At 43.5% G+C, this 21,175-nt stretch overlaps 1 protein-coding gene across 2 annotated transcripts in view; it reads left to right on the top strand.

Moving 5' to 3' along the window:
* Window positions 1-21,175, top strand: part of LOC101156435 (contactin-associated protein-like 4) — a 199,148-nt gene that overhangs the window by 8,032 nt on the left and 169,941 nt on the right. The window lies entirely within an intron of this gene.

The raw sequence follows: 21,175 nt of genomic DNA, 5'->3' as shown, positions 1-21,175 counted from the left end.
CTGTGAACACCGGCAAGTCATTCGACTAAAACAAGGCAATGATGAACAATATCTGTAGATTCTGATTGCAACAGAATTGGTAGTTTTTGGTTTAAGGGTGTAACGCTAAGTTTGTATGTCTCTGGCTTTTGTGTTGAAGATGGTTCTTAGTTGTTCAAAGATGTGAGTTACTTAAAGCGGGTTCCTTTTATCTGGTTCTGAATTCAAGTAAAAGGTTGAGTCCAATGAAGGAATTCTATCAGTGACGAGTACAGTAAAAATTAAAACCAGACTCCTATTTGCTCTGTTGAAAAAGCAAGGAGTTTGTGGCATTTAAAGGTTATAACAAAAACCAAAATACACCAAAGCTCTGGAGTTATCTGAAGTCAATATATTGTCCTTTAGCTATTTGTTCCCCAGAGGATCTGCTGTAAGATTATTGCTCATTTAATTATCGTCTTTTCTTCACATATCATTTGTTTTATCATCTGTTTTGGGATTCTTGGCGGAGCCGGGGGCAAAGTCTGCCTAAAGCTGTTTATCGAGCAGACTGGAAGGGAGCTAAAAACTGTCCAGTGAGCTTTTGGTATTTGTGCTTTTTCTCTCAATATTTCAGCAGCCGGCCAAAATTACTTCTGTAAGTTGAGCGGCTTTTCATCTTTATTTGAAAATAGAGCCAGCTTATCAGCTCAGCTGCCACCCTGCATTTAAACCTGCAACAAGCCCAGCCACAAACCCCAAGCTGAGACACATTTCTGAGGAATAAACTGATTCAAACTGAGATCTTCCTCCTCTCTGTTGCTGTTCATTACATATCACTTTAAACACTATTATGGATTTGTTCACCTGGAAGTGATCAAGTGCGTTTGCTGCATGGAGACAGACGAGAGGAAAATTGCCCGCAGCTGTTGTGTTCACTTGTTAAAGTGAACATGAAGTGAGAGTTCAGTGAACATTGAGAGTGTTTTTGAGTCGGCCTGACACTGAATATCAGTGGGTGAAAATTAGCTTCCATTTACACGTTGAAAGTTGTTGATGGCTGGTAATTAAATGTGTTCTGTTAGTTTTAGTTTCTAGGGTATTTATGTGCATGAATGATTCTGAATATATCAGCTCCTGGGGGCCTGCTGTCACTGCTAAAACCATTTTGAGGTCTTGGCTACTGACAGAGGTGCTAGTTTGTACTGGGTTTTATCTCAATTTTGAAGCTTCTGAGTATTTTGAGCATTTTTGGTTTATTAATTTTTGTAATTTATTTTGATTTTACTAGTATAGAAAAATGTCTACCTTATTTTGAAAAGGTTAATGTTTTCAAATGTACTTCCTGTTAGTGATCACACCTGTCTTCTTGTGTTATTATCTCCTCTGAGTCATTCCATGATTCACCATTTTAAAACAATCTACCACACTCACCGTCCACTTTATTAGGTACACCTTTCTAATACTGAGTAGGACCTGTTTTTACCTTCAGAACTGCCTTAAGCCTTGGGGGCAGAGATTCAACAAGTTAATGGATGCATTCCTCAGAGAGTTTGGTCCATGATGACATGACAGCAACACACAATTGAGCAGATTTGTCGGCTACACATCCCAAATGGTGCTCTATTGGGTTGAGATCTGGTGACAGCGGAGGCCATTTGAGTCCAGTGAGCTCATTGTCATGTTTTAGAAACCAGTCTCAGATGATTGCAGCTTTATGCCATGCGCGCTATCCTGCTGGAAGTAGCCATCAACAGATGGGTCCACTGTGGTAATATAGGGATGGATATGGTCAGCAACAATGCTCAGGTTGTGGTGTTGGAACCAAGCTCAACTGGCCCTAAGGGGCCCAAAGTGTGCCAAGAAAATATCCACACCATAAAGCAGCCTGAACCGTTGATACAAGGGAGGATGGATCCATGCTTTTTTACTGTTGACACCAAATTCTGACCCTGCCATCCAAATGTGGTTGCAGAAATGGAGACTTATAAGACCAGGGAATGTTTTTCCAATCTTCAATTGTTCAATTTTGGTGAGCCAGTGTGAATTGTAGCCTTAGTTTCCTGTTCTTGGGTCACAGGAGTGGCAGCCGGTGTGGTCTTCTGCTGCTGTAGCAAATCAAAAACAAAACATTTTAAAATTTGTTTACTCCTGCTAAAGCTTTCAGTTGAAAATCGTGTCATTTACTGCATCAGTCGTTTAGTTTTTCGATTGAATCCCTTTGGGGATCACAGGGTTGCTGGAGCCTGTCCCTGCAACTGTTGGGCAAAGGCAGGATACACCCTGAACAGGTTGCCAGTCTGTTGAAGGGCCATACAACCACCCGTAGGGGCAATTTAGAGACTCCAATTAACCTTTAAAGCATTTTTCTGGACTGTGGGAGGTAAATGGAGTGTACTGAAAAAGCCCAAGCATGCACAGGGAGAACATGAAAACTCTACACAGAAAGGTCCTAGCCAAGATCTGAACCCAGGTCTTCTCACTGTGAGGCTAGGGTGCTAACCACTGTTCCACTGTGCAGCCGTTTTTGCAAATTATTTGAAAAGTGTTGCAACTTCTTAGAAAAACTGCTGCAAAATCAGGCTTTTTGTGCTGCAACAATGCTTGCAAGAACCAGGAGGGACTGATTAATTATTTATTCAGACTCTGTGCATATCTTAAATGAAGGATGCACCACATTTATTTCACATCTTGTTTTCCTTTTGTGCGTGTGACAAATACAAGTAACAAGTAACTTTGTTTGAGTGAACCAAATTGCTCCATATTTTTGAAATGCGCTGAGAGCTAATGACATAATCATCTCAGGCTGCAATTGCCTTACTTTGGACACCCTGTGCTTAAAGTGTTTCTCTGCCCCCTCTGCCACCATAATCGATTGTTTGGTCTGCTTGTGTGCTTGGCCAACTTCCACCTTTGTTATTGCAACACATTAAGTGCCACCACCATGTAATGAGGTGTTAAAGAGGTGTCCCATATTTAATTTATTTCTGTGAGTTGAAGCACAGCTTGGGCGCCGCTGACACTGTAATGACAGAGACCAGTGTCAGGCTGTTTGTTAGTTCACATTTCAGTGAGGTTTGGGAATAAAATGCTGACTCAGAGGAGCCAGAAAGAAACAGAGAATGGATGACAAAGCACTTTCCCCCAGGAAGGTCTGCAAATATGAAGAAATCAAATAGTTACAGCCTGAAATGCGCAGATCAGTTTGGTGCTGAACACCAGGAAACTGCTGCATTCTCCGAATGCTGGGGCTGGCAGATGCTGAATGAAGAGTGGGATGCCACTGGGCGGCCCTCCCTCCTCCCCATAAAGGCTTCCTCAGCCGATGCAGCACAATTCAACTGTAGAAAGTTGTCAGTCACTCCATTACTGTCTAAATTGTATTTGCAGAGTTCTGTCAGAGAAATGTATTTTTATCTTTTTTTCTTTAGTTCAGCTCTAATTTGCAGTTTGACTTCCCTGATCTTCAGTAAAACTCCCTCATGATCATCAGGCGTCCTTTTATCTCCCCTCTGAGCGGGCTCAGAGCTGCTGGAGTGTGTCCTGGAATCATTGCCTAATGACAGATTATCTCACAAACGCTAAATGACTTTAATCCTGGCCTAATGACTGATAATACTGCCGCACTTTTGCTGTGTGTGCGTGTGTCTTCAGTTTTGCATTGTCGTTGCTGTTAAGGAGCTTGTGACTCACTTGTTTGAATGAGTCACCAAATTTCCATCCTAAGTAATAAGATGAAAACTTTGTTGTTGATTTTTTTTTTCCTTGAGTGAGAAAACACAACAGGTGTCTATAGATCTGGTTTTCAGGGAGATATTAAAGCACTGCATCATAACAGGCAACAAAAACAGAACAGCATACCTACAAAAAAAACAGATCCCACTAATTTGTTACCTTTTTTATTTGTATGCTTTTATTTTTATTGCTCTAGTTCTATGTTTACTTTTTTGTGAAACAAATTGATGAAGTTAAAGTTGGAAACCATTTGGTAAATACACTGACTTTGATAAACCCAGATGAGTGTTTTGGTGAAAGAAATCTTGTTTTTTGCTCAATGAAAAACAAGTAAAATTTATAGTAGCTTGTTGAAAATCAATTTTAAGATCCACTTGTGATCTACATGTTTTGTCATTATCTTTTTTTACTTTGTAACTGTGAAGAAAATGGGCAAAGATGAGGTCATATGCCCAGTGGTTTTTACAGAAACGATTCAAAGAAAGTCCAACTTTTGAGAATTGGAAGCAAAACAGAAGTTGTCACAGATGAATGTAGAAAGATACATTCACACTGGGCATGTGATGTGTGTCAAGAAGACTCTTGAAAGCACATTTAACATATGGCGTTCACGTTGATCAAGCAGGAAGGGGCTTTTCGTTTTTTTTCTTTTTCTACTGTTTACTAACGCATGCCTGCCACCTACAGTTGGAAGAGGCTTGGTGTAAAATGTCAAAAGGGTGTGAATCTTGCGAATATTGCTCCAGGCTCTATTCTGATGTATAAAAGACTTGGTATTCTATAATTCCATAAACCACAATTATTATTTTTTTCCCCTTCCATGATCAATTTTTAAATGGTTGGCACTTCCGTGACATTAAAGGGGACCACATTCATATGTCACCACCAAATAAGAATCCCTATATAGTCAAAGTTCAACCAGATTTAAATTTTTAAAACATCTTCAATAGTTGTGCGTTTTGAAAACAGTTGTAGAAACTTGCTTAGCTATGCGTAAACACAAGAGTTTGGGCGCTGACCCTGCTTCCGTGATTGCTGGTCCCCTGGATCAGCTGTGTTCAGTTAGTGAGAAACTCAAACCAACTTATCACCAATAACTGAATTGGGTTTAGCTTCAAAACAAGCAGAGCAGCAGCTCTTGAGGAACAGGGGTGCAGATGCCTCGTACAGAGGGATGCTGGAGGTGGCCATGTGAACTACAGTTGGTATTTGGTTAATTTACAGTAAAGGAAATAACTTGTCATCATCATTTTATGGTAAATGGTAAATGTTGATGTCTTTCATCCTCGTGCTGCTGCGCTTGTGCCAGAGCGCCCCGACTATCGTGTCAACCTGCTGCTATTAACAACCGTATTTAGCTGTGTAGAATCCACTGAAGAGCGCAGGGGAAAACAACTCTCAGCTTGTGTTGTGAGTTAATGTGTTCTGTTGTGAGTTATTGTGTTGTGTTGTGAGTTAATGTGTTGTGTTGTGAGTTATTGTGTTTTGTTGTGAGTTATTGTGTTGTGTTGTAAGTTATTGTGTTGCGTTGTGAGTTATTGTGTTGTGTTGTGGGTTAATGTGTTGTAAGTTAATGTGTTGTGAGTTATTGTGCTGTGTTGTGAGTTATTGTGTTGTGTTGTGAGTTATTGTGCTGTGTTGTGAGTTATTGTGTTGTGTTGTGAGTTAATGTGTTGTGAGTAAATGTGTTGTGAGTTAATGTGTTGTGTTGTGGGTCAATGTGTTGTGAGTTAATGTGTTGTGAGTTATTGTGCTGTGTTGTGAGTTATTGTGTTGTGAGTTAATGTGTTGTGCTGTGAGTAATGTGTTGTGTTGTGAGTTAATGTGTTGTGAGTTATTGTGTTGTGTTGTGGGTTAATGTGTTGTAAGTTAATGTGTTGTGAGTTATTGTGCTGTGTTGTGAGTTATTGTGTTGTGTTGTGAGTTATTGTGCTGTGTTGTGAGTTATTGTGTTGTGTTGTGAGTTATTGTGTTGTGAGTTATTGTGTTGTGCTGTGAGTAATGTGTTGTGTTGTGAGTTAATGTGTTGTGAGTAAATGTGTTGTGAGTTAATGTGTTGTGTTGTGGGTCAATGTGTTGTGAGTTAATGTGTTGTGCTGTGAGTTAATGTGTTGTGAGTTATTGTGTTGTGCTGTGAGTTAATGTGTTGTGAGTTATTGTGTTGTGTTGTGGGTCAATGTTTTGTGAGTTAATGTGTTGTGTTGTGGGTCAATGTGTTGTGAGTTAATGTGTTGTGAGTTATTGTGCTGTGTTGTGAGTTATTGTGCTGTGTTGTGAGTTAATGTGTTGTGAGTTATTGTGTTGTGCTGTGAGTAATGTGTTGTGTTGTGAGTTAATGTGTTGTGAGTAAATGTGTTGTGAGTTAATGTGTTGTGTTGTGGGTCAATGTGTTGTGAGTTAATGTGTTGTGCTGTGAGTTAATGTGTTGTGAGTTATTGTGTTGTGGGTCAATGTGTTGTGAGTTAATGTGTTGTGAGTTATTGTGCTGTGTTGTGAGTTATTGTGTTGTGAGTTATTGTGTTGTGCTGTGAGTAATGTGTTGTGTTGTGAGTTAATGTGTTGTGAGTTATTGTGTTGTGTTATGGGTTAATGTGTTGTAAGTTGATGTGTTGTGAGTTATTGTGCTGTGTTGTGAGTTATTGTGTTGTGTTGTGAGTTATTGTGTTGTGTTGTGAGTTATTGTGTTGTGAGTTAATGTGTTGTGAGTTATTGTGTTGTGCTGTGAGTTAATGTGTTGTGAGTTATTGTGTTGTGTTGTGGGTCAATGTGTTGTGAGTTAATGTGTTATGAGTTATTGTGTTGTGCTGTGAGTTAATGTGTTGTGAGTTATTGTGTTGTGTTGTGGGTCAATGTGTTGTGAGTTATTGTGCTGTGTTGTGAGTTATTGTGTTGTGTTGTGAGTTAATGTGTTGTGAGTTATTGTGTTGTGCTGTGAGTAATGTGTTGTGTTGTGAGTTAATGTGTTGTGAGTAAATGTGCTGTGAGTTATTGTGTTGTGCTGTGAGTTAATGTGCTGTGAGTTAATGTGTTGTGTTGTGAGTTAATGTGTTGTGAGTTAATGTGTTGTGTTGTGAGTTAATGTGCTGTGAGTTAATGTGTTGTGTTGTGGGTCAATGTGTTGTGAGTTAATGTGTCGTGAGTTATTGTGCTGTGAGTTATTGTGTTGTGCTGAGTTAATGTGTTGTGTTGTGAGTTAATGTTTTGTGAGTTAATGTGTTGTGTTGTGAGTAAATGTGTTGTGTTGTGAGTAAATGTGTTGTTTTGTGAGTTAATGTGTTGTGAGTTATTGTGATGTGGGTTATTGTGATGTGGGTTAATGTGTTGTGAGTTAATGTGTTGTGAGTTATTGTGTTGTGGGTCAATGTGTTGTGAGTTAATGTGTTGTGAGTTATTGTGTTGTGCTGTGAGTAATGTGTTGTGTTGTGAGTTAATGTGTTGTGAGTTATTGTGTTGTGTTGTGGGTTAATGTGTTGTGTTGTGAGTTATTGTGTTGTGTTGTGAGTTATTGTGTTGTGAGTTAATGTGTTGTGAGTTATTGTGCTGTGTTGTGAGTTATTGTGTTGTGTTGTGAATTATTGTGCTGTGTTGTGAGTTATTGTGTTGTGATGTGAGTTATTGTGCTGTGTTGTGAGTTATTGTGTTGTGTTGTGAGTTAATGTGTTGTGTTGTGAGTTATCGTGTTGTGAGTTAATGTGTTGTGAATTATTGTGTTGTGTTGTGGGTCAATGTGTTGTGAGTGAATGTGTTGTGAGTTATTGTGTTGTGCTGTGAGTAATGTGTTGTGTTGTGGGCTAATGTGTTGTGAGTTAATGTGTTGTGTTGTGGGTCAATGTGTTGTGAGTTAATGTGTTGTGTTGTGAGTTAATGTGTTGTGTTGTGAGTTAATGTGTTGTGTTGTGAGTTATTGTGCTGTGTTGTGAGTTATTGTGTTGTGATGTGAGTTATTGTGCTGTGTTGTGAGTTATTGTGTTGTGTTGTGAGTTAATGTGTTGTGTTGTGAGTTATCGTGTTGTGAGTTAATGTGTTGTGAGTTATTGTGTTGTGTTGTGGGTCAATGTGTTGTGAGTGAATGTGTTGTGAGTTATTGTGTTGTGCTGTGAGTAATGTGTTGTGTTGTGGGCTAATGTGTTGTGAGTTAATGTGTTGTGTTGTGGGTCAATGTGTTGTGAGTTAATGTGTTGTGTTGTGAGTTAATGTGTTGTGTTGTGAGTTATTGTGTTGTGAGTTAATGTGTTGTGAGTTAATGTGTTGTGCTGTGAGTAAATGTGTTGTGAGTTAATGTGTTGTGTTGTGGGTCAATGTGTTGTGAGTTAATGTGTCATGAGTTATTGTGCTGTGTTGTGAGTTATTGTTTTGTGTTGTGAGTTAATGTGTTGTGTTGTGAGTTAATGTGTTGTGAGTTATTGTGTTGTGAGTTAATGTGTTGTGAGTTATTGTGTTGTGTTGTGGGTCAATGTGTTGTGAGTGAATGTGTTGTGAGTTATTGTGTTGTGCTGTGAGTAATGTGTTGTGTTGTGGGCTAATGTGTTGTGAGTTAATGTGTTGTGTTGTGGGTCAATGTGTTGTGAGTTAATGTGTTGTGTTGTGAGTTAATGTGTTGTGTTGTGAGTTAATGTGTTGTGTTGTGAGTTATTGTGCTGTGTTGTGAGTTATTGTGTTGTGATGTGAGTTATTGTGCTGTGTTGTGAGTTATTGTGTTGTGTTGTGAGTTAATGTGTTGTGTTGTGAGTTATCGTGTTGTGAGTTAATGTGTTGTGAGTTATTGTGTTGTGTTGTGGGTCAATGTGTTGTGAGTGAATGTGTTGTGAGTTATTGTGTTGTGCTGTGAGTAATGTGTTGTGTTGTGGGCTAATGTGTTGTGAGTTAATGTGTTGTGTTGTGGGTCAATGTGTTGTGAGTTAATGTGTTGTGAGTTAATGTGTTGTGTTGTGAGTTAATGTGTTGTGTTGTGAGTTATTGTGCTGTGTTGTGAGTTATTGTGTTGTGATGTGAGTTATTGTGCTGTGTTGTGAGTTATTGTGTTGTGTTGTGAGTTAATGTGTTGTGTTGTGAGTTATCGTGTTGTGAGTTAATGTGTTGTGAGTTATTGTGTTGTGGGTCAATGTGTTGTGAGTGAATGTGTTGTGAGTTATTGTGTTGTGCTGTGAGTAATGTGTTGTGTTGTGGGCTAATGTGTTGTGAGTTAATGTGTTGTGTTGTTGGTCAATGTGCTGTGAGTTAATGTGTTGTGCTGTGAGTTAATGTGTTGTGAGTTATTGTGTTGTGTTGTGAGTTATTGTGCTGTGTTGTGAGTTATTGTGTTGTGATGTGAGTTATTGTGCTGTGTTGTGAGTTATTGTGTTGTGTTGTGAGTTAATGTGTTGTGTTGTGAGTTATCGTGTTGTGAGTTAATGTGTTGTGAGTTATTGTGTTGTGTTGTGGGTCAATGTGTTGTGAGTGAATGTGTTGTGAGTTATTGTGTTGTGCTGTGAGTAATGTGTTGTGTTGTGGGCTAATGTGTTGTGAGTTAATGTGTTGTGTTGTGGGTCAATGTGTTGTGAGTTAATGTGTTGTGTTGTGAGTTAATGTGTTGTGTTGTGAGTTATTGTGTTGTGAGTTAATGTGTTGTGAGTTAATGTGTTGTGCTGTGAGTAAATGTGTTGTGAGTTAATGTGTTGTGTTGTGGGTCAATGTGTTGTGAGTTAATGTGTCATGAGTTATTGTGCTGTGTTGTGAGTTATTGTTTTGTGTTGTGAGTTAATGTGTTGTGTTGTGAGTTAATGTGTTGTGAGTTATTGTGTTGTGAGTTAATGTGTTGTGTTGTGAGTTAATGTGTTGTGTTGTGAGTTAATGTTTTGTGAGTTAATGTGTTGTGTTGTGAGTTAATGTGTTGTGTTGTGAGTTAATGTATTGTGAGTTATTGTGATGTGGGTTATTGTGATGTGGGTTAATGTGTTGTGAGTTAATGTGTTGTGAGTTATTGTGTTGTGAATTTTTGTGTTGTGTGGTAAGTTAATGTGTTTTGTTGTGAGTTAATGTGTTGTGAGTTCAAGTGTTGTGTTGTGACCCTTCTGGGCCACTGTAGTTTTAGCATATTTTGCCGACTACCTTGCTAGAGCAACGAGACACCTAGTGGTCATTTGGTGCAACACACTAACTATCGTTTACATTTCAATATTGATAGAAAATGTTGCTTTAATATAGTAACAGGAACCTTCTTTTACTTACTTATTGGTGAAAGAGGTAGAATTGCTTTGTATAGGTATAAGTACAAATTTAAGGATTTGCTGCATTTATTTTTGGGTTACTTCAAAAACAAGCTCCTAAAATTCTAGGCATTTTAAAGGATTCGATTAAATGCTTTTAATTACTTTTTAAGTTTCCCTCATTATTCTTAGAACTTAATGTTTTTTACCATTTGAGTTTATTGCCAAGATTTTTGGTTGTTATCATTTTCCCTCCAAATTGTCCTTTAGTGGGATGATGTGTCAGTCAGGTGATTGTGTTTCCCATTCTCTGTGTCTGGGTAAATTATTGTTTTGGAACTTCTTTTGCTGTCTAATATGTGGCCAGTGTTTCAGCAAAGGTTTGATTATTCAGCAGCTGCAGGCTAAAGAGACGTAAAAGAGTTAGTTAAAGTAATTTATTGAGAATTTTGAAACTGAATAGCTATTTCTGGGTGAGTAATAACACACAGTACCCAAATGGTTGCTTTTGGTAAGAGAAGGTTATTTAAGAACTGCAGATTCCAGGGGACTATTAGGGGGCGTTAATTAAATCTCTCCTCTTGAAGGACCCCTCACCTGCTCCAGGATCAATCCAGTAGCTGCCGAGGATGGGGAGAGAAAAATTGCATCCAGTTCTTTTTTTTATTTGTTTGTTTTTTATAACTTGTCCTGTCCAACAGCTGGGCAGGCAGATGAGGACTGAGGGCCTCTTGTGTTGGACATATCTTACTTTAACAACAGGGGTTGCATCCAGTTCTAGTGTTGCGGGGCTCCGCCTCATGGAAATCAGTTGCTTTTTGGTCACTGGCTGAGAGGAACAATGCTTTTGCTATTTAGTCTGAATATTGGGTGAAGTTTCTTTTGAACTTTTCAGGTCGTTTAATATTCATGAGAGGGGCCACATCAGCAAAATCCAGCATACGGAAAGAAGGAAGCAGCTGAGGATAAACCCACTTAATATTTCAACTTTAGTGTCATTTATGGAAATTTGTTCAGGCAAAGAAATGAATGCAATCCAATGAAGTCAGGTTCCTGAAAAAATGTGCAACCATTAGTCATGAATCTGGATTTATTAACCACAGATCAGGTAACTAAGGAGGAGGTAGGGAGGGGAGGGGGGTAGGGGGTCATAGCTTCTCCATGTGGTGTGGATGTCGACTGTGTTTGATCTAGTCTGCTCCCACAGGGTGTCTGGCACCCAAAACAGTCATTCATCAAACGCAGCTTTGTCTCCAAAGACGGCTGGCTGCTGCACCATGCATGTGTAGAGGTCACGATACTCTGTCACCCAGCAGCAGGGGACTAACAGTAAATGAATTTTACTCTTAGAACTCTGTTTAGATCAGCTCATGTATTAGTTATTACTGTCATAATTTGATATTATGCCGGGGACATTAAAATTAACAGCTGAAGCTGGAGTGGTTGCCAAGGTCACCATCCTCTTTCATTCTCTATTACTGTTGAGATTGCTGCTGGACAGATTGCACATTTAGTAAAACAATCTGCTGTAGTTGGTGCTCAAACAATACATTCTTTTAAAAATGATATATGGACACATCAGTGTAAATAACACAAACAAATTGAAATGAATTGCAGATTTTCTACGGAGAAGATAAGACCGGCGATCTGCAAAGCTCAGTGCAGGAGCCTTAATCTGGCATTTGAGCTTTGCTATGTCCATTAGGACTGTTAAACTGGACTCATAAGTTAATCAACTCATTTAAAATGGCTTTAACTGCGACTTATGGCAATTAGAGCAGATTAGGATCTGTCTGTGGAGCAAAAGTAAGGAATCTAAATGAGAGGAGAGCAGCTAGCTGCTCATGAAAACTCAAATAGACACTAAAGAAAACTGAATATTTCTATGAATGTGATGTAAATTAGTCTCTAGGCAACAATATTCTGAAAAAATACAGTCCTTTTAAACTAAAAAGTCACAACTCTACAAATTAGGGAACTGGGAACACATCTAAAAAAAAGAAACCACACACTCAATGAAATGCTGCTTAATAGACACAATTTCAACTTTAAGCAGCCATTCAGCCAATTATAGAAGTGGTACTCTGATTGGAATATAGCAGCTAGAGCTGTGATCACAATGGTGTGGGATTTTTGATCACCGCGGTGATGAACCAGCAGGGGGCGCGGTATCGCAGTTAACCGCACGCACCCCCACCACAAAATCCCCCGGCGGCCGTGTCGCAAAGAATACAATTAAAACGCAGTATTCTTTATTAACAAATAATTGTAACAACTAACTACCAACTATCTAACTAATGAACCAACTATATAGGTGTTGCAGGATGACTATGTGTATGTGTGTCCGCGCGCTGCGTGTGTAGGAGGAAGGAGCGCACACGTGTGTTGGGGGTGCGTGTTGATTCTTCTACAGTGGACCGCTCTCTAGCTGCATGTGAGGCTTCACCTGTGCTCTCTGGTACAGACATCTTCTCAGAATTAGGGATTGGTACCGTGCCCCGGTATTGAACCAGCCCCGGGGCCACGTTCTTCAAGACCGCAGTATCTTTAAGATCTGACCTGAACGGTTTTGCTATCGGTACTGGAGAAGTGGCTTTTTCTTTTTTCTTTTTTTTATTGTCCTACAAGATATGAGCATTATCTGCCATGTTTAACTCACCAAGTCAGTCAATTTTTCGTTAATTAATGATGATATTAATTTCGGTATTCTGGTTGAAGCGGAGAGCTCTGTCTGTCTTTGTGTGCAAGGGGGGCGGGGCTGTTGTTAGACGGCACGCGCCGCGCGCGCACACACAAGACAAGGCAACGCACACATAGTCTCGTAGGGGACACGTGAGCGCCCTAGACTAAGAACACCCGTTTCTGCGTAAAATTAATGAAGTTTGCGTCAAGGAGCCCCTACCATGCTGTCACCTTGCTGCTACGATGACCGTATGTTGCGCTGTTTGTGTAGAACACGCTGGGGCGGCGTGTTCTGCACAAAACAAACAGGTAGAGAGGCGGGGCTTAGATTCACCGCTGATGATTCCAGACCCGTGACAAACTATCAGCTGATTCCTAATACTTAATAATAATAAATGCCTAATGATAGTTGTCATCCGTAAAATTAATATAATTTATTGGGTTTACTGGATTAAAACAAAAATAAATAGAAAGGAGTCTGCATCAAAGTGAATTTCTTTCCATCATCTCACTCAATTCTTACTCTGGTGTTTGACAGATAAAAGTCTATTCAAGGTTGTGGAAAATGGACAAAAGATCAAAGGAAACATCACTCTCATAAAGAATAAAAATAATTAGATTAAATTTATATCCTGTCTGGAACATTCTCATGTATAAAGTAAAATGTTTTGTTAAAAAAAAACAGTGTTGTTGCATAATGAGGAAATAAAACACTTTATGTTCTTAATTTTTTTTTTTTTTTTTTTCGTCCTCAAAAAGTATTGATAAGAGTACCATTAAAATACCGGATCGATAAGCAGTATCAATAAGAGTAGTAGTACTGTTAAAACCTTAACGATACCCATCCCTACTCAGAATATTATACACTTTGTCACCTTTCCGGTGGCCATGAAGCCTGACACCCATGAAGAACGCGGGGCAGGAGGCTCCGCCTTAATTTATACAGACACGTAACATTGCGCTGCACAAAATAGTTCCCAAACAAAACATGTAGTGATAGTCATTGCACTCTAGCAGTGCACGTTCATGATTGGTGTTACAGAGTGAAGGAGAAGAGTAATAATTGTGAAGATTTAATAAAATCCTCCGGCGGGCGGCCGTGTCGCGTATTCAAGAACGCACGCAGCTTGTAATGGAAATGAATACAATGGAAATGAATAATTAGAACGCAGTAAATGTGTCGTATTTCCTTGCGAGATGGAAACTTCTGTTGTAGAATGAGGATGTGTGTGTGCTGCTGAAACGCACAAGTGTGTGTAACCCTTGTGCTATCCTAGGGACTTTGACATTGTGAGTTGGGTCATCTAGACCCCAACCTTGAACCTTTTTTCTTCAATGATTTGTGATATTCACTGGTGTCCATGGATTACATGAAATCTTTCCACCTTTATCCACCTTTGTCATGGTAGGAAGAACACCTCAATGGAAGGGGGGGGTCATCTAAGACAGCACAAGGGTTAAACGGTATATGATTTCTGGAATCCTGTGGTGGACCGAGCAGTAAAAGACAAGGACAGCAAAATAGTTTTATCAAAAGTTTTCTAATTTATTTTACAAAGGTGTAGATGGGCAAAAATGGGCCCTTAAAAGAGGTCAAAGTAACAAAATTAACTCAAGCTTTTAAATGTAACAGAGGACAACTGAACAAACAAACTTAATCAAACTGACCTCCTAATTGGAAACACAAGGGAACATATATAGTGGCTGATCAAACCAACTAGACACACAAGGGGGAACTTAAAGAGACTAAGACAAACCACAGAGAACAAACTAAACTAATGCCCAACATGTGATAAATTAACATACACAATGAATGAAACTAAGGACCATCAAAATGGAAACTAAAGTAAAGAAACAAAAAGAGTTCCTTGTCCTCTGGGTGATGGTTCAGTCCAATTAGCTGCCTGCTGAATATAAGGCCTCTGCTGACTGGCATGCATTCTTGTGTCAGGCCTGACTTGATTGTTCCAGCAGCAGATGGCGGCAGCAGCAGCAATTGTTCCCTTTAGCACTGGTAACTTAAACAAAACATCAAATTAATAAAGCAAATTATACTAAAGTAAACTGAAACATGTTAATACATTTATGATCAAACATGTGTCACTTTTGAAAAAGAAATCTAAAAGTATCTGCAAACAAATAAAGTGACCAGATATATGTAGGGTGTGGTGCAGGAGGTTACTGCCCTGATGGTGTGGCAGCGTAGGCAGCCATCACACTCCCCTCCCCTTCGGAGCCTTCATCAGGAGCACGAGAGAGGAAGTCCGCAGTGATATTTCCTCTTCCTGGGATGTAGTTCACCTTGAATCTGTAGGGCTGCATGGCGAGGTACCATCTCGTTATCCGGGCATTAGTGTCCTTCATCTTCTCCAGCCATTGCAGAGCCCTGTGGTCGGTCTCCAAGGTGAACTCTCTACCTAAGAGGTAGTATTTAAAAGAGTCCATAGCCCATTTGACTGCCAGCGCCTCTTTTTCGACAGTGGAGTAGTGGATTTCTCTGGGGAGTAGCTTTCGGCTGATGTAAGCCACAGGATGTCGATCGTCAGACGTGTACTGTAGAAGCACAGCTCCAATGCCTCTTTGAGATGCGTCGGTTTGCAAAATGAAAGGTTTATTAAAATCTGGACTGTGCAGTATGGGGTCCTTACTCAATGATTGCTGAATGTCCCGAAATGCTGTCACAGACTCCGTAGTCCACCTGATTTTGTTTGGACATCTCGAGCCGGTCATGTCGGTCAACGGAGCTGCACGGGCTGAAAAGCTTGGAATAAACTTGTGATAAAATCCCGCTAATCCAAGAAAAGACCTTAGCTGCTTTCTTGTCTGTGGTAGAGGGCAGGATTCAATCGCCTGTACTTTGTTGACTTGTGGTTTGATCAACCCACCTCCAATAGTGTAACCAAGGTACTCCGTTTCCCTCTGGGCAAAAGCACACTTTGCTGGATTGATGGTTAACCCCGCAGCATGCAGGCACTCCAGAACCTTCTTCAGATGTCTTAGATGTTCCTCCCAGGTGGCACTGTAAACCACAATATCATCAAGATATGCACAAGCACAGTCTTTTAGGCCACCGAGTACCTGATCCATGAGTCGCTGGAAAGTTGCAGGGGCACCGTGCAACCCAAACGGAAGAACTGTAAACTGAAAGAGCCCCCAGGGTGTCCGGAAAGCAGTCAGTTCCTGGGACCGCTCTGTAAGGGGAACCTGCCAATAACCCTTACAAAGGTCAATAGTTGTTAAAAACTTTGCCTTTCCCAGACACTCAATGAGATTGTCAATTCTGGGGGTTGGATAGGAATCAAATTTTGACACAGAATTTAGATAGTGAAAATCTATGCAAAATCTGATGGTTCCATCCTTCTTGGGGACCAACACAACTGGATGACACCACTCGCTTTTCGAAGGCTTGATGATCCCGAGGGACAGCATGTGATCAACCTCTTCCTTTAGCGGACCCAGTAGACGCTCTGGTACTCTGTAACTCATGCGCCTAACTGTAGCCTGCTCCTTTAGCACAATGTCATGGTGCACCAAGTTTGTGCATCCTGGATATTCCTGGAAGACCCTGGAATCAATCAATGCTTTCACCTGAGCTTGTTGGTTTTCAGAAAGATGGTTTAAATCCAAGGTGGTGGGCATTGATGATGGCAGGAATTCATCCACTTCGTCCTCCTCACTGACATCTCTGATCAGCAGTCCCATGGCATCGTCTGCAGTCCTGGAAACCCATTCTTTGAGAAGGTTAACGTGCAATACACGACTGGACTGTTTGTGACCTGGGGTGGAAACCTGATATGTTGTAGCCCCAAGTTTCTTTTGGACCACAAAGGGGCCTTGCCATTTGGCTAGCAACTTACTGTCACTTGTGGGTAGCATTACTAGGACTTTTTGACCTGGCAGGAAACTTCTCTGGCGTGCTTTTTGATCATACCAGCTCTTCTGGCGTCTCTGTGCATCAGCCATGTGGGCCTGTGCTAACTCGCTCATCCTCTGCAGCTTTTCTCTCATTTGAATAACATACTGAATGGCATTGACAGGTTCTTCTCTGCCCTGCTCTCCTTCCCAGGTTTCTCTTAAGAGGGTCAGGGGTCCCCTTACTTCATGTCCATAAAGTAATTCAAAGGGGGAGAACCCTGTTGAAGCCTGGGGTACCTCTCTGTATGCGAAGAGGAGATAAGGCAGCCACTGATCCCAATCAGACCCGGTTTCATTGACGAACTTACGAAGCATTTGCTTAAGCGTCTGATTAAAGCGTTCAGTCAACCCGTCCGTCTGTGGATGATAAGGAGTGGTCCGCAGATTCCTCACACCCAGGAGCTGATAAACCTGCTTAAGCAAGTTAGACATGAAGTTAGTACCTTGGTCTGTCAAAATTTCTCGGGGGAAACCCACTCTGGAGAAAAACTGAACCAGAGAGAATGCCACAGCTTTTGCTTTCACACATTTCAATGGAAACACCTCTGGGTACTTTGTGGCATAATCTGTGATGACTAGCATGTAGCGGTTTCCAGCTTTACTTTTCTCCACTGGTCCCACTACATCCATGCCAAGGCGTTCAAACGGAGTGCCAATAATTGGGAGAGGCTGGAGTGGAGCTTTGGTGGTACATTTCAGTGAGGTTTTCTGGCACTGAGGGCAACTCTGACAGTAATGTTGGATGTCTGTACGTAAGCCAGGCCAGTAGAAGTGTTTCATCACACGTGCAGTTGTTTTTTGCTTCCCTAGGTGGCCAGCCCAAGGTATGGTGTGGCCTAGGCTGAGTACTACATCTCGAACCAACAGAGGAACCACCAGTTGCTTCACTTTACCTTGCTGGTGATAAAGAACTCCATTCTCCACCAGATACTCCCTCTTCGACTCCTCAGCCATTTCTGCTGCTTTTACAAAACAAGACGACAAAGTTGGATCATTTTGTTGCATTTCAACAATGTTAGATGGCAACTTGAACCCTAAACCCACTTCTGGAGTTGCTTCAACAGGCAGATCTACCATAGTGCGTTTAAATTTCTCTTGCCTTTTCTGACTACGCGTTTTGCGAGACTTCCCGGGTTTTGTCTCAAGCTCAGCATCATAGAAAGGTAAAGCGCAGAGAAGTGGCAGAATTTACTACACTGGACAGAGGATGTTCAAGATGGGTCTCAGCAACTCAGACATTTGTCAGCACTGTGACAGTAATCTACCCGACAATTACATGCATGCACTGTGGTTCTGCACGCCTGTCCAGGCTCTCTGGCAGCAGGTATGTGCCGATTTATCAGTCTGGCTTAAGGTTTCAATCACAGCTTCACCGTCACTTTGTGTGCTTGGTGACATGAGTGCCATCGATGTAGAAGGAGGATTAGGCTCTATCATTTTCATAACTCTTTGCATTGCTAAAAAAACTATTTTAATAAATTGGAAAAGCAAGAAAAATATAAATATAAGTCAACACAGAAATCTGCTGCTTGATCAGATCAGCTTGGAAAAAATGTCAGCCCAAGGTTCAAGTAACTTTGAAAGAATTCGGTCTCTCTGGTCTCCCATAGCTGACTCCATGACTTAGGGGATGGGGGGGCCTGGTCGTCGCTGCTCCTTGCCCTTCTGCCGTGGGCTGGGGTGGGGGCCGGGGCCTCCGGTGCCTGGCGGGGGGTGGTGGGGGCTCCGTTGGTCGGGGGGTCGGGTCCGGCGCCGGGGTGGGGCGGGCTGGGGCGCTGCGTGGTCCTCTGGGCTTGGGTGTGGGGGTGCGTGGTGGGGGGGTGGGGTGGTGTTCTGGCTTGGCTTGGGGGGTGGTCCCTTTGCCTGTGCTGGGGGGGGTTGGCGGGGGGCGCTGCTGGGGGGGGGGGCCCAGCGGCACTGGATGGGCTTCCCATCTACGCCTGGGGCTGGGATCAGCCCTTCCCTGGCTCTGGGGCGGGACAAGACAACCCTCTTGGGGCCCCCGGGCGCTCTGGGTGTCATCCGCTTCGGCTGCGGGGTCTGGGGTGGGGTGGGGTGGGGGGTCTTGTCGGCCCGGTCCGGTGGGGGGGCATTCTGGGGGAGGGGGGGGGCCGCTATTGGTACGGGGCAGGGGGGGTTGACGGGTCGGGGTCTCCGCTGAGGCCATCGGCGGTTTCCCCGGCCGGTTGGCTGCCTCGGTCCCGTCGAGGCCTGACCAGAGCTCTTCTAGGGCCGGCGTTTGGGGGTGGGGGCCTGGGCTTGCTCCGGGGGGGGCCGGCGCTTTCTGGCTCCTCTCCCTCTGTGTGGGGTGGGTGGTGCTGGGCCTGGGGTGTCGGCGCCTCCGGGGGTGGGGCCCCTGGGCTGGGTGGGCCTGGCCCCCTTGCTGGGGGGGGGGGGCGGGGGACAGCTGTTTGACCACCGGGGGACAGTCTACCAGCTGTCCCCAACTTACCCCCTTCCTCATATAACCTCATAATAGGGTGAGGGGGTGGGGGGATTAGCCTGCGATGAGCCTTGGGGGGGGGGGGTTTACTAGGCAGTGGCCCCCCCTCCTATGGTTGCCGTATGGAGTGGTCCCCCCCTCTTTCGGTTTTATTTGCACCTTAGACATGTAGGGCCCTTGGTAGGGGGGGTGCTTGGACATCACTGCCAGCAAGCAGCAGATGTCCTCCTAGCACCCTACCCGCCAATTTTAACCGCACCTTAGACATTTAGGGCCCCTTGGTGGGGAGGGTGAGGGGACATCACTGTGAGTAATCAGGAGATGTCCCCTTAGTGCCCTACCCGCCAATTTTAACTGCACCCCCCTTAGTACACACACCCCTCCCCCCTCAATATATACATCCCAACATAAACACACACACATGCACACACACACCCTCTTAAACACACATATACGCACACACATTTTGCAAGGAAGGTGGGACCTAGGACCATCTGTCCCCTGCCTCTTCCCTGGTGGGGGGTACGGGCCCCTTTGCGGCGGCGGCCGTGTCCCCGGGGTGCCGGCTTCCTGGGCCCGGCGGTGCTCTCTCCGCGCGGTGGGGGGGTTCACATTACATCTGAGCCGGGGGTGTTGGTGTCCCTGGGGGGTGGGTTCTGGTCCTTGCTCCTGAGCGCTGGGCCCCGCCTAACTTCCAACTGTGGCCGAGCCTGGTCGGGCCATATTTACAACACCCCTTGTGGGCCCTCTTTTTTCCCCGGGGTTCCCCCCTCCTGGGCGGGGGCGGCGGGCCCCTGCCTTGCTCCTCCCTGGACCAACCGTGGGCCGGGCGGATGGCTGCCTGGAGTGCGGGGCGGGTCTCCCTTGGGGGGTCCTGGCTCGTACCTGGGGTTGGGGCGGGGGGATGCCCGGAACTCCTGGGTGGTGGTGGGGTGCTCGTCTGGGGCTGTGGGCGTCCCTCTCCGGTGGGGCCCTGCGTTGGGCTCTCCCGGCGCGGCGGGGGGGCTGTTCTCCTGGTTGGGCTGGGGCGGCGCTCTCTTTCCCTCTGTGCCTCCCTGCTCTCTGGCTCTGGGGGGCCTTGCGGCGGTCCTGCTGGCCCTGGCCTGGGTGGCGGGCTTGGTCGCCCGGGCGGCGGTTGTTCCCTGCCGGTTTCCGTGTGGCGTGGGGGGGATTCCGGCTGCCGTTGCTGCTGCGGTGGGGGTCTTGGGGTGGGGATGGCTGGGCGCTCTCCTTCCTTCTTTACACATTCCACCATCCATATTAGAAGAACATGAGCACTCACCTGAGCACGGGTGTTGGCTCACCTTTGCACTGGCGGTTTGCGTGACTGAATGACTGAAATGTTTCACACTAGTTGGTTTTAAGGCATAAGTATGCGTGTGAGCACTATCTGTTTTGTGTACATGTCGACAGATGGACATTTTTGCAACTAGCAGGTGTGTTTGACACTTGGGTGTGTGTGTGGACAGGTTCCGCCCTTTTTGTACTGCATTTGAGCCTTACCATGGTGATTAACAACCAGTAAACTTGTTGCTCTATGCTGCTTCATGGTCTTATCCCCCTTCCCCTCCTACTATCACCCTCCTTCCCCCCCTCTTTCTAACGTCCCTCTCTCTTCTTCCCCTCTTTCCTTTTCCGTCCGGTCCAACACCAAAGATCTTCAAACATGTTTGAAATTAATAAAGTTTGGCCTCAATTACAAAAGGGGTTTATTCAGACATACCTTTGGTTTGTCTGAAGATTAATAACCCCTCTTGTTAAAGTAAAATATGTCCAACACAAGAGGCCCTCAGCTCTCATCTGTTTGCCCAGCTGTTGGACAGGACAAGGTTAAAAAAAAAAAAAAAAAAAAAAAAAAAAAAAAAAGAGAAGTGGCAGATTCTCATCTGTGTTTTTAGCCTGAGCTCTCGTAACCGCAACAGCACTTCCTCTTGTGTCCAACAGGTCATAAAGAACTGGCAGGTCATGACCCAAAACAACTGGGAAAGGAAGGTCATCAACAACTCCTACTTTCAGAAGATACATCTGTCCTTGAATTTCCAAGTAGAGATCAGCAGTAGGATAAAGTCTTTTATCACCATGTACACAGCAGATGGAAACTGTCTCTTGAGTGGAAACAAGGTTGACTGGTACATGTTGTCGATGAATTAAAGTCTGTGTACTGCCAGTGTCAATCAGTGCATTGTAACATTTCCCATTAACTTTAACAGTGGTCATTTTAATAGGCTGGTTAGCTCGACTTTCCAAAGCATGGCTC

Source organism: Oryzias latipes, chromosome 17 (genome assembly GCF_002234675.1).
Source record: "Oryzias latipes chromosome 17, ASM223467v1".
NCBI lineage: Eukaryota > Metazoa > Chordata > Actinopteri > Beloniformes > Adrianichthyidae > Oryzias > Oryzias latipes.
Note: the sequence above shows the minus strand (reverse complement) of the source record. Positions and strands in the feature narration are given on the sequence as shown.